An 11013-nucleotide genomic window follows, 5' to 3' on the forward strand; every position below is an offset into this window, starting at 1 on the left:
CTAGCAAGAGATTGTGAAAACACCTAGGGAGTATCCCAGTATGCACCCGATCATCCGAGAGCGAGAGCGAGAGCGAAATTACCAAAGAGGGAAGAGGTCAGCCAAGGGTTAGTCAAGGGATTGTCATCTAGATAAGTGTGTGTGTGTGTGTGTGTGTGTGTGTGTGTGTGTGTGTGTGTGCGCGCGTATAAAGAGAGAGAGAGTTATAATTCTCAAATGTTGTAACATGAGCAATGGGACCAAATCAAACATGTCAAATGCTCTACATTGAGTTGATTAATAACTCTTGATGCTTGAGGATTATAGAGATGAGGGCGACAATTGAGCATCCATGAAGTAGCTCGGAGGTTGGAAATGTGACAAAAGCAAGTTTGAATGTGACAAACTCAAGCACTCAAGTAGGGTATGAAGCTAAGAACATTGAATTTGCAAGGGGCATAGTGTGCAACAATGGGGAACACTTCCTAAATGCCCCAATTCCATGTCTCATATCAAAGAGAGTGGGAGCTAATTTGGACCACTCCTAAGGTGCAAAGTGCAGATGAGGAGAAAGGTGAGTTTGGTACATCATCTCTGAGAGATTAACATGCTTTAGCAATTGACGGCAATGTGGAATATTGGATTGTTATAAGTTATCATAGTTTCACTCTTTAATCTTCTTTTTTGAACTATTTAATCATCAACATAGCATTATCAAGGCTATCATGATCCATTGTCACTCTCTCATATCAATCATTCATCAAAGCATTATCAAGGATATTGGGCAGGTTATTGCCACAAATGGGCAATCCTTTGCCATATTGCCAAGAAAGGGTACATGAAAAGTGCCCAAGGCTTTTTTGTTTGTTCAGAGTCCTCCTGCACTCAAGTGGATGGTGCCTTTGTCAATGCTTTCATGCTCTACATTGCTATAAGGTTCGAAGGCTTTATCATTGAGACATGCTCCTCTTTGTCTCTATCTTGCAAGTTGCTCCATCATTTCAAGGCAAGCTCTCGGCCCATTATTCCTCGTTTTAATGGAGCCCCAATGTAATTGACATGGGACTATCATTGTTGCCTCCATGTTTTGTTTCTTTGAGTATTACAATGTTGTTGTCTCAAATAAAATTGTGTACTTTAGAATAAGCACCTTGCTTGATAAAAAACGTAGCATTTTTGTTTCTAAAGTTTATTTTTTAGTTATTTGTTTAAAAACCTCTTTATCATGCTTTTACGCTCCACCTCTTTCTCTTCCTCTTCCTCCATCCGAAGTTTACTCTTCTAAGTTCACAAGGTCTGCATACACCCTCTGCTTTATCTTTGTTCAAAATAGTTGCATCGGCCTTATCTATTCATCCCTACCTTGGAACTCTTCTAGAGGTGAAGGACAAGGGCATGCTATAGTTGTACAATTTTTGTCATGCAAAATTAACATCTACTAAATACAAAGGCATACGTATTTAGCCTTGTATTTGTGCCTCTAGTAGCAGATATGGGTTGTTTGCTTGCAAACAAGGCAAAGAGGGATACAAAGAGGCTATTGTTTAAAAATAATTGAATGGCATGCAAGTAGTGTGGCTGATCTCATTCATTTCATGATAGGCAACTAGAAGGTGGAAGGTACCTACGTTGTTCAGGCATATTAGGTTCCCTATGACTAAATATCTTTGTTTTGTGGTCCATCAGACCACGTGCATGGAAAGCATAAAGCTCATTCTGAAATTAACATGATTAGGCAATGATCATGGTGACATGGTCTCAACTATCCTTCTCCATAGTTTCATGTTGTATTTTAATTTTCATTTTTTGTTGCTAAATATACCTCCCCACATTGTGTCTTTCTGTGAACAAAGTACAAAACTTGCTAGGTAGGGTACCTACTAGGATTACGTGCTTAATGTGTGAGTGAGTGAATGTGTGTGTGTGTGTGTGTGAGAGAGAGAGAGAGAGAGATATCTAATGTGCATTACTTACAAGATAATTTTCATATTTGCCTCAAATGTTTTAGCACAGTATGTACATTTGAGAGAGAGAGAGAGAGAGAGAGAGAGAGAGAGAGATGCAACCTACAATACCTACAAGATTATTTTCATATTTATTGCAAATTTTTAACGCCTTCACATGGCCGTTTGAGACACACACACACACACACACACACACACACACAGAGTGTTGCAACCTACAATACCTAAGGATTATTTCCATAGTTTTGTATTTGAAGATAAAAACATGTGTGAGCAAACAAAAAAATTGGTGTTCATTTTGAAACCACCTAGGTATGCGTGTAGAACACAAATGTACAAAGCCTTGAAGTTAAGTTGTGTGTAGTGTTTGTGGGTCACGCTTCGTTTTTTTTTGTGTGTGTGTGTGTGTGTGTGTGTGTGTGTGTGAGAGAGAGAGAGAGAGAGAGAACATATTTAAAGTTTGGCTAGCTACATGAATCAAATTTATGTACTCTGATGTGCTTATTGTCGCTCATTTTCCTCACCACGTTTGGGAACTCTAGTTAAATGAAGGAATCATGTGAGCTAAGCTACCTTGTCTTTGAAGAGCTTAAGTGCATCATAGTATGGGCATGCCTCATGATTTTATTGCATGTTAATCTGTTATTGTCTTTTTAAAACAAGCCTTAGTGAAGAGGAAACTTAGGCATCCATTTCATGCGAAGTATTGAATTGAAATTTTCTTTGATATTTTAGTTTATGAAAAGTCCTTTCATTTAAGATCGTCACACCGGACCATGAGGTATCAAGGGGGTTTGAATCCAAGACCTTGGACACAAGAGGCTCTTGCTCTATCGGCTAAGCTAGCACTCGTTGACATGTGACCCTCAAGGGTTATTCCCTAAGTCTATATGATGGGTTGTCTTACCTTATACGATTGGGATGTTGCACCTCACGGAGTCGAGTGTGTGAGTAGTAATTTCAAATTCCTACTCTCTCTCAAAAAAAAAAAAGCCTCATATGGTTCCATCTTATTTAATTGTTTGAGAATGTCAACACGATCCTTAACCTTGTTTATAATGCTAGCGTGAACCTTCACCTTGTTTGTGTTAATGTGTGTGTGTGTGTGTGTGTGTGTGTGTGTGTGTGTGAGAGAGAGAGAGAGAGAGAGAGAGAGAATATGTGTGTGTACGTACTCCCAACCTTGATTATGCTATTCAAGTGCCTCACCAATTGAGCTATCACATAATGATGAACCCTTAAGTTATGGATATGAGCAAGTATGAATGAGTGCCTACAATCACGTGTCATTTTTAATATGTTTTAACATAAATTTATATTGTCCAATATACACACATAATGACAAATGCACTATATGTTACAGTTCGCTTAACCAAAAAGGTGAAAAACTCACATTGGCATTCTAAAACAATAAAATTTAAAAAATTAAAGAAAATAGTAACCTAAGGGGTCCATTGAAAAACTAAAACAAAAGAATATTTTTATGTATTGGTAAGAAAAGGTAAGTGTAGCAATCATGTATACTATGTATAATGGGGGAAGGGATTCTGGCCCCTCCCTCCCTGGTCACATGTGAGCATATCCTATGTCTGACAGAGTCCGTCCTATTCTCGACAGACTCCGGTTGGTTCCAGGGATTCTACACTGGTAGAGAGAGAGAGAGTCAAATTCCATCGACCGCTCTCAAGCAAAGAGAGAGAGAGAGAGGTGAATTGCAAATTCCCAATGGCTCTCTAGCTCCAGCCTCTGTCTACCACACCGCTCAAAATCAACTGCACTTCTTGGCCCACTCCAAGAGGTGGCAGGCACATTGAAGAAAGAGGATCTGGCCAAGCCTGGCAAGAGCTGTTGTGAGTGCCGCATTATTCTATAGCCCGTTGAACCCTACTAGGTAAGGGGGGTACCCTCAAACTCCATGGTTGCGCTTGGTTTGCTTCAATCTTTGAAGGTAGCTACAGTTCTGCACCATAGCTGTGTTGCAGTGGGAGGAGCTCACGTCGACCAACATGTGTTATGAGGGTGTGTTTTCCTGGACTACAAATTTCCCCGCCATACCCTTGCAGTTCCATCCCTAGGTTCAAACTGACGGCTCCTGCATGCCCATTGTGAAAGTGAGCTGAGCTCAAAACGCAACACCTAGCATGCTAGCCATCATCACATCCTTGGCTCCTGTAGCTTTGGAAATACGTCCGCATCTCTCTCTCTCTCTGGCTCTGTCTCTCTTTCTCCCTCTCTCTCTCTCTCTCTCTCTCTCTCTCTCTCTCTCTCTCTCCACAAATCGACCATCTATCAACTAGTGCTCGCTTCTAGAAGACCTTAAAACTTCAATTGCAATTATGGACTTTGCTTCAGGCAACAAGGATTTAAGTGCAATGCCACATGTTAGCATATCCCATATCCGACAAACTCCGTCCTATTACCGACAGACTTGGATTGGTTCTAGCTAGTGTACATCAGGGCTCGGGAAACATTTTTTATGGACCCGGACTTTGGAACCTTTTCACATGCATATGAGCAGGCTAACTCTAAATTTGAGAGAGGTGTGGCAAACTAAGGCACGACGGGGGGGGGGGATAAGCTCTGAGGTGCATGTCCGTACTGCATGCAAGGAATGATTTTCTGGCCCTCCCTCTTTTTGACGCCCTCTGTCCTTTCCCCTTCTCTACCCGATTCTCTCATGCTGAGTAAGCTCTAGACTCCCTCAGGGGGGAGCCCGCCATGTCTTTGCATGAAGCATTAGTCGATGGGATGCCTGTGCTTTCCACCATGAGTACCTCTACAGATATGGAAGGCTCTATACCTGCTATATAGAAATCATCAATTGCAACCAGGCGTAGTTGAGCCCTATTACTGTCCATGGAGGCCTTCAGGGAGGCCCAATTCTCACACAATATATACCCGCTCATACAAGAAGCTCTCCAGAAGAATCTGTTCGCCCTTTCATGAGGGGAAATGCTCTACACCCTCAGTAGTTCTTATCGAATTTCAACCAGGCGCCCATTTGTCCTATGCTGATGCCATCAGAGGCCACGTAGAAAGGTATGACAATTGGCTCTATCATCCAGCTGAGCAAGGTATGGGGTTTATGCCTTCTTTTGTGATTAACAATGACTGGAAGGGGAATATTCCTATTGGCATACATTTCCCCTCTACCTCTAGAACTATGGAAGCCGCTAAAGGTGGTCTCTCATCTTCTCCCATAAATGCCCCATCTCCCGTTGTCTCTAACACTGAAAAACATCATCCTGCTCCTGCTTATCATGTAGAAGCCAACAATGAACCTGTATGTGAAAATGAGGAGTGTGGCCCCATTAGTAAGAAGGAGCTAGACTCTTGGCATAATCAGCTTGTGGACAAGGTTGTGATAGGTCTGTGCCTTGGCCCTAGACCTTCCCTCTAAGTGCTCAAAAATTGGGTAGCTGTCAATTGGGAAAACAGAAACGTCTTTCCCTTGCAGATTCAGTATTTACCCAATAATTATTATCTATTTTTCTTTGAAGATGCTAATAGCGCTCTGTAGGTCATAACTGAAGGACATTGGCTCTTTGGTAATATTCCAATTTCCTTTTTTAAGTGGTATAAGTGTTTTAACCCTAGAGGTGATAAGCCCACTAAAGCACCTGCGTGGGTTGATTTCCTTCCTTGATCTGCCAGCTGAATACTACCCCTAGAAAATTGGTTCTATGTGGGTAAGGTTCTTGGACAGAAGGCCAGAGGGGAAAGTGGACCCTCAACTTCTTACAAAAGTAGATCTATGCAAAGCTCCTAAGTTGTTGGTCCCTATCAAAGACTGTGAAGGATGTCTACTCCATGAACAGAGAGTTCTGTGTATAGAAATCTCCCTAACTCTTTCTTCCACTGTTTTCAACAGGTCACCTTATTAAATACTGTCTTATCCTAGGTCAATCCAAAGTGCCAAATGATTCTACTAAGGATCACAAACCCACTCCTCAAATGGCCTTTCAACCTGTTAACAGGAGATCCGATAATAGGATGCAAAGGAGGAGAGGAGATAATTCTAATAACTCTAACTAATTTGATGTACTGCTGGAAGATGTTTTGGATCCCTATTCTACCCAAGTGCACTCTGATGCTGATGGAGAAGGAAAGGCTTCCCAGGAGGAAGAAGATGGGATCAGTTCTCCCAAAAGGCCCCAACCCTCTCAGGTCCCGCCTATCAGCCCTAAGGACAATGCAAGAGGTCTCTCTGAATCAGACAGTGATTCTGATGAATTTATACAAAGTACACAATTAATAGATAAGGTGGACTCTTTGGAATTGCTTCAGTTTTCTAAAGAGCTGGAAGCCAAAGAGATATGATCAAAGGCCACCTTGGCGAACTCCCCAACTCCCTCGGTGACATTGTCATGACTCAAGCTGAGGAAGAGTCTCTACCCAATCTGCAGATAATCAAAAGCAAGAGAAAGGTGGAGAAATGCAATGATCCCAATAGGGCTTCTGTATCTATGGTCAAACCTAACAAAATCAGTAAGAAATGATTTGTCCCAATCTTTCTGGTTTTTCCTTCAACTGTAAAGAGTTACCAGACCTTGCAAGAGCTATGGTTATTAGAAAGTGGATGCAGGATCTATCACTTCATCTTGACTACATTTGTCTACAAGAAGTCAAACTCAAAGGTAAAGAGCTAGAGTTCAAGCTGAACAGAATAGGCTCTGGTTTTCAATGGTATGCCACTATCATTTTGCAGGCAGAGGAGGTGCTGTTATAGGCCTGTCTTGCAAATGGGATAATTTGGTTACAAATGTGCAATACTCCAATAAAGGTTAAGTTTGGGTGGCTATCACCTTGGCTGATCCTATCAACTATACAATAGTTAAGTTTATATGCTCCTAACTTTGTGACAGAAAGATCTCAGTGCTGGCAAGAACTGAACACTTTGTCAAAGAATGTGATACTGACAGGGGACTTTAACATGGTAGAGCAAATTGCTGACAAATCAAGGTCTTTGGGTCAGGTAATCTGTGGTAATGAAAAAATACACTTGTTTGATTTGATTGATTCTTTGAATTTACTAAATGTATCTGAGGATGTTGGTTTTACTTGGAGCAACAAACAGACTGGGAAACGCTACAGGTCAGTCAGACTAGACAGAGTGTACATGTCTGCAAATGTGTTACACGATCATTGGTTAGTTCAATGCAAGTATGATGCTTCCGTACTGTTATCTGATCACAAGCATGTTCTATTTGAGCTAATGAAATATGAGAACAATTTTAAGTCTAGCTGGCCCCACCTAGACTACGCTCTGTTTGACAGAGACTGCATTAAACATAAAGTTCAAGTCATCATGAAGGAGTCTTTTGCTCTCTACCCCTCTCCTGCCAAGGCTTGGGAGTTTGTTGTTAAGGATATATAGAGAGTCTTGACCAAGTACAAGAAAATAGCTAAGGACATTAGGGCACATAGAAGGATGATGATATCTAAGGAAATTCTTCAACTTGAAGAATCTCTCTCCTATGTTGACCCTCCCTCTCCTAGGCTTCTGGATCTTAGAGTGTCACTCAAGCATGAAGAGGTCCTTGATGCTAACAGTGCCCTAGCTTTCACTAGAGAATTTTGGGTCGGTAAAATAGACAGGCCCACTAAAAGTATGTATAATATGTTGAAAAACAAAAAATCTAAGGATTTCATACCTTTATTGAAAGGAAGTGATGGGCATCCTACTAAGACTCACAAAGTAAATGTTTCTACAGTCCATGAGTTCTTTGCTAATATCTTCTCTGGTCTTCCTAAGAGAAATAAAGAGATACAACAGGCTAGGGCTTTTATAGCCCAGTCTAGAAAGGCTGTTGCTCCCCATCATGCACACTTCTTGGGCCAGCCTATCTCTCTTGAGGAAGTCAAAGAAACTATTAGCAACCTCAAGACTGGAAAAACCCCAGGAATTGATGGTCTACCTAATGAATTTTACATCCAGTTCAAAGAGTTTATAGCACCTTATTTGATCTTAGTGTGGCAAGAAGCTGTTAGATTGGTGGCTCTTCTTGCTTTTGTCAACACTGGAGTTGTCAAAAACATCCATAAAAAAGGAGATAGGGAGGATCTTAGCAATTGGAGACCTATTACATGTGTGACTTCTATATATAAAGTTTTTGACATGTCCTTAGCCAGGAGACTCAGCCCTCTCATGACCAGCTTCATTCTTCAGGAGCAAAAGGGTTTTATCAAAGGAAGATTCATACTTGATGCTATCATCACCCTCTGGGAGGGCATGGAACATGCTATGGAAAATGATCAGGACTTCTTCTTTTTCAAAGTTGATTTTGACAAGGCCTATGACAGAATGGAATGGGATTTTATATTGCAATCACTTTTTGATATGGGGCTAGGCAAAGGATTTATTAAATTTGTTCATGTGCTTTTTGGAAATGCTTATTCCAGAATTTCAGTAAATGGGGAATTAACAGATTTCATAAGATTGATGAGATCTATAAGGCAGGGTTGTCCTCTTGCAGCTCTGCTTTTTGCTATAAATTCAAATGCTTTGGGATGGATTGTAAAGAGCAGAATGGAGGAAGGAAAATTGAAGGGTATTCAAATTGCTAGTTCCTCAAATGATCTCTGTTTGCAGATGTTTGTTGATGACACTAATGCCCTTACTAATGCAGATTCTGAATCAACAAAAGTATTCATGGATCATCTAAACACTTTTTGTCTTGCGAGTGGTTCCCAAATCAATCACCAGAAAACTGGATTCAAAGCCTCTAGTGGGATTATACCCCCTTCTATCAATGCAACTGGATGCAATCTAACATGAGATGGGCAGATTTTCATATTGATAGGAATACCCATGGGATTCAAAGTCACTATGAGTCAAAGATGGGATTGGATAATGGCAAAGTTCAAAAGGAAGATATTTATGTGGCAAGCTCTTCAACCTTCTCTTGCCTCCAGAACTTTTGTGTTGAATGAATTTTTGCTTCCTTCTCTAATTGATTTCATATCTTGTTGGAAGCCCACCTATTCCCAACTTAATCAAATAACTTCTCTGGCTAGAATATTTCTTTGGGAAGGAACAAAGGACATCAACAAATTAATACCTAAGGTAGCTTGGAGCACCTGCTGCCTACACAAATCTAGAGGAGGGCTAGGCATTTTGGATATAAACAGAATGGTTGTAAGGATGGCAGCTAAATGGATAGTCAGATCCATAGACAGTCAAGACTTCTAGGCCTGCTTGATAAAAAGAAATATAAAAAAAATTCATGTACATGAGTACAAAGCTTGGAGGAAGCTCTCTGTTTGGGATGTAATATCTTCTAGCTGGAGCTTCAAACATGCAGGTTCTCTGCTTGTCAACAGATTGTGGGAGTCTTGGTTAAAAATCAAAAAGTCTTCTCATCTCCCCCAGCATTTCTTGAGTGATGTACTGTTCTCTCACATGATTCTATATGGCTAAGATGGTCTGCAAGTAAGTCTGGGAAGAAACTAACAATTAAAGCTCACAAGTGTTTCAAAGCAGGCATAAGAACATGGGGGGATCTACAGGACAATGGGTATTGGCTTTCCCCCAACTAGTTATCTAATCGCTTTAATATCTCTAATGGATGTCTTGCAGATTTGTTGAATAGACTAGAAGATCTAAAAGCTCATCTTTAGAGTACAATAGTACTCAGACATAGCAAGTCTTTATTTCTACAGCAGTGTGCTTGGAAGGCTTGCAATCTGTCCTCTGGCATCCACATTTTGAGGAAAAGCTTAGACAGAAGTTGAACTTCAAATGGGGACTGAAGTGGAGCTCAAAGCAATGGATATATAGATTTAAATGCCTATGGAGCTTTGCTATTCTAATAAAACACACTTTTCTTGCTTGGCTGGTTCTACATCAGGGAATCTGGATTGGCTAGAGAGCACTCAAATATGGATTTGGGGATGGGAAATGCCAGAGATGGAATTCTCCCGAAGATCTTCATCATATATTTGTTGACTCTCCTTCCAATTCCTCCAAACTTCTAACTCTAGGATTGAGCTGCAAAGAGGTTCATCCACATCAATTGTAAGCTCAGGAGATATTAGCAGGTGACTGTATCAGAATGGACATCCCTCTTTGGAATATATGGAGATTGACCTATCTATGGTCCTGCTGGACTCAGAGAATTAAAACCATTTTCAATAACAAGAAGGAGGACAACACCTCAGAGTTTGTCTATTAGCTGAACAAAATTTCTACCTCCTGTCTTGAGCAAATGAAGAATGTGGGTAATGTGCCTCTATATCTCATTCAGAGAGAATACGGATGACAGACATGGAAAGAGATTATGCTGGGAACCTATTCTAAAGAAAGACTGGTTATGGCGTTTTCCTGTTTTGATTTGTAATTTTTTTGACTATGTGAAGCCTCTCTCCCCACCTATGAGGCAATGTTGTAGTTGTTTTTTTAATACATTTCCTGTTCTATAAAAAAAAACTCTAAATTTGAGAGGGATAATCACACTAAAAATTCCATAATTTGAACTGGCTTGAGAACCTTCTTGCCCAAATTTAAGCCGGCCATTTTTCATTTTGAGCAAGCTTTGGATGAAAGTGAACCTATCTTTTCTCGAGGCCTGGAGCCTGTACATTGGTAGCCAAGCAGCAAAGAGAGAGAGAGAGAGAGAGAGAGAGAGAGAGAGAGAGAGAGAGAGAGAGAGAGAGAGAGAGAGAGAGAGAGAGAGAGAGAGAGAGAGAGAGAGAGAGAGAGAGAGAGAGAGAGAGAGAGAGAGAGTCAAATCCCACAAACCGCTCTTGGGTGGGGGGAGAGAGAGATGCAAATCACAATGGCTCTCCAGCTCTAGCCTCTATCTACCAGGCACATTGAAGAAAGAGGATGTGGCTAGGCTGGCAAGGGCTTCTCCGAGTGTCGCATTATTCTACATCCCATTGAACCCTACTAGGTAAGAGGGGTACCCTCTAACTCCATGGCGCTCTCTGTCCCTCTCTTCACCTGTCTCTTCTAGGATCTGTCTGCTTTGATTCTGACTCTTCCTCAGGCTTCCCCCTTTGAGGGCGTCAAGGATGGCATTACACGAAGCCCTACGGAATGGGCTTATTCCCAGCGCAGAAGCTCAGC

The 11013-nt window shown here is 41.1% G+C and overlaps 1 pseudogene; it reads left to right on the forward strand.

Annotated features, from left to right (window-relative positions):
* Positions 1-4727: 4727 nt before the first annotated feature.
* Positions 4728-7320, forward strand: LOC147458840 (uncharacterized; annotated as a pseudogene).
* Positions 7321-11013: the final 3693 nt, after the last annotated feature.

Source organism: Adiantum capillus-veneris, chromosome 4 (assembly GCF_014529385.1).
Source record: "Adiantum capillus-veneris isolate H3 chromosome 4, ASM1452938v2, whole genome shotgun sequence".
Taxonomy (NCBI): Eukaryota; Viridiplantae; Streptophyta; class Polypodiopsida; order Polypodiales; family Pteridaceae; genus Adiantum; species Adiantum capillus-veneris.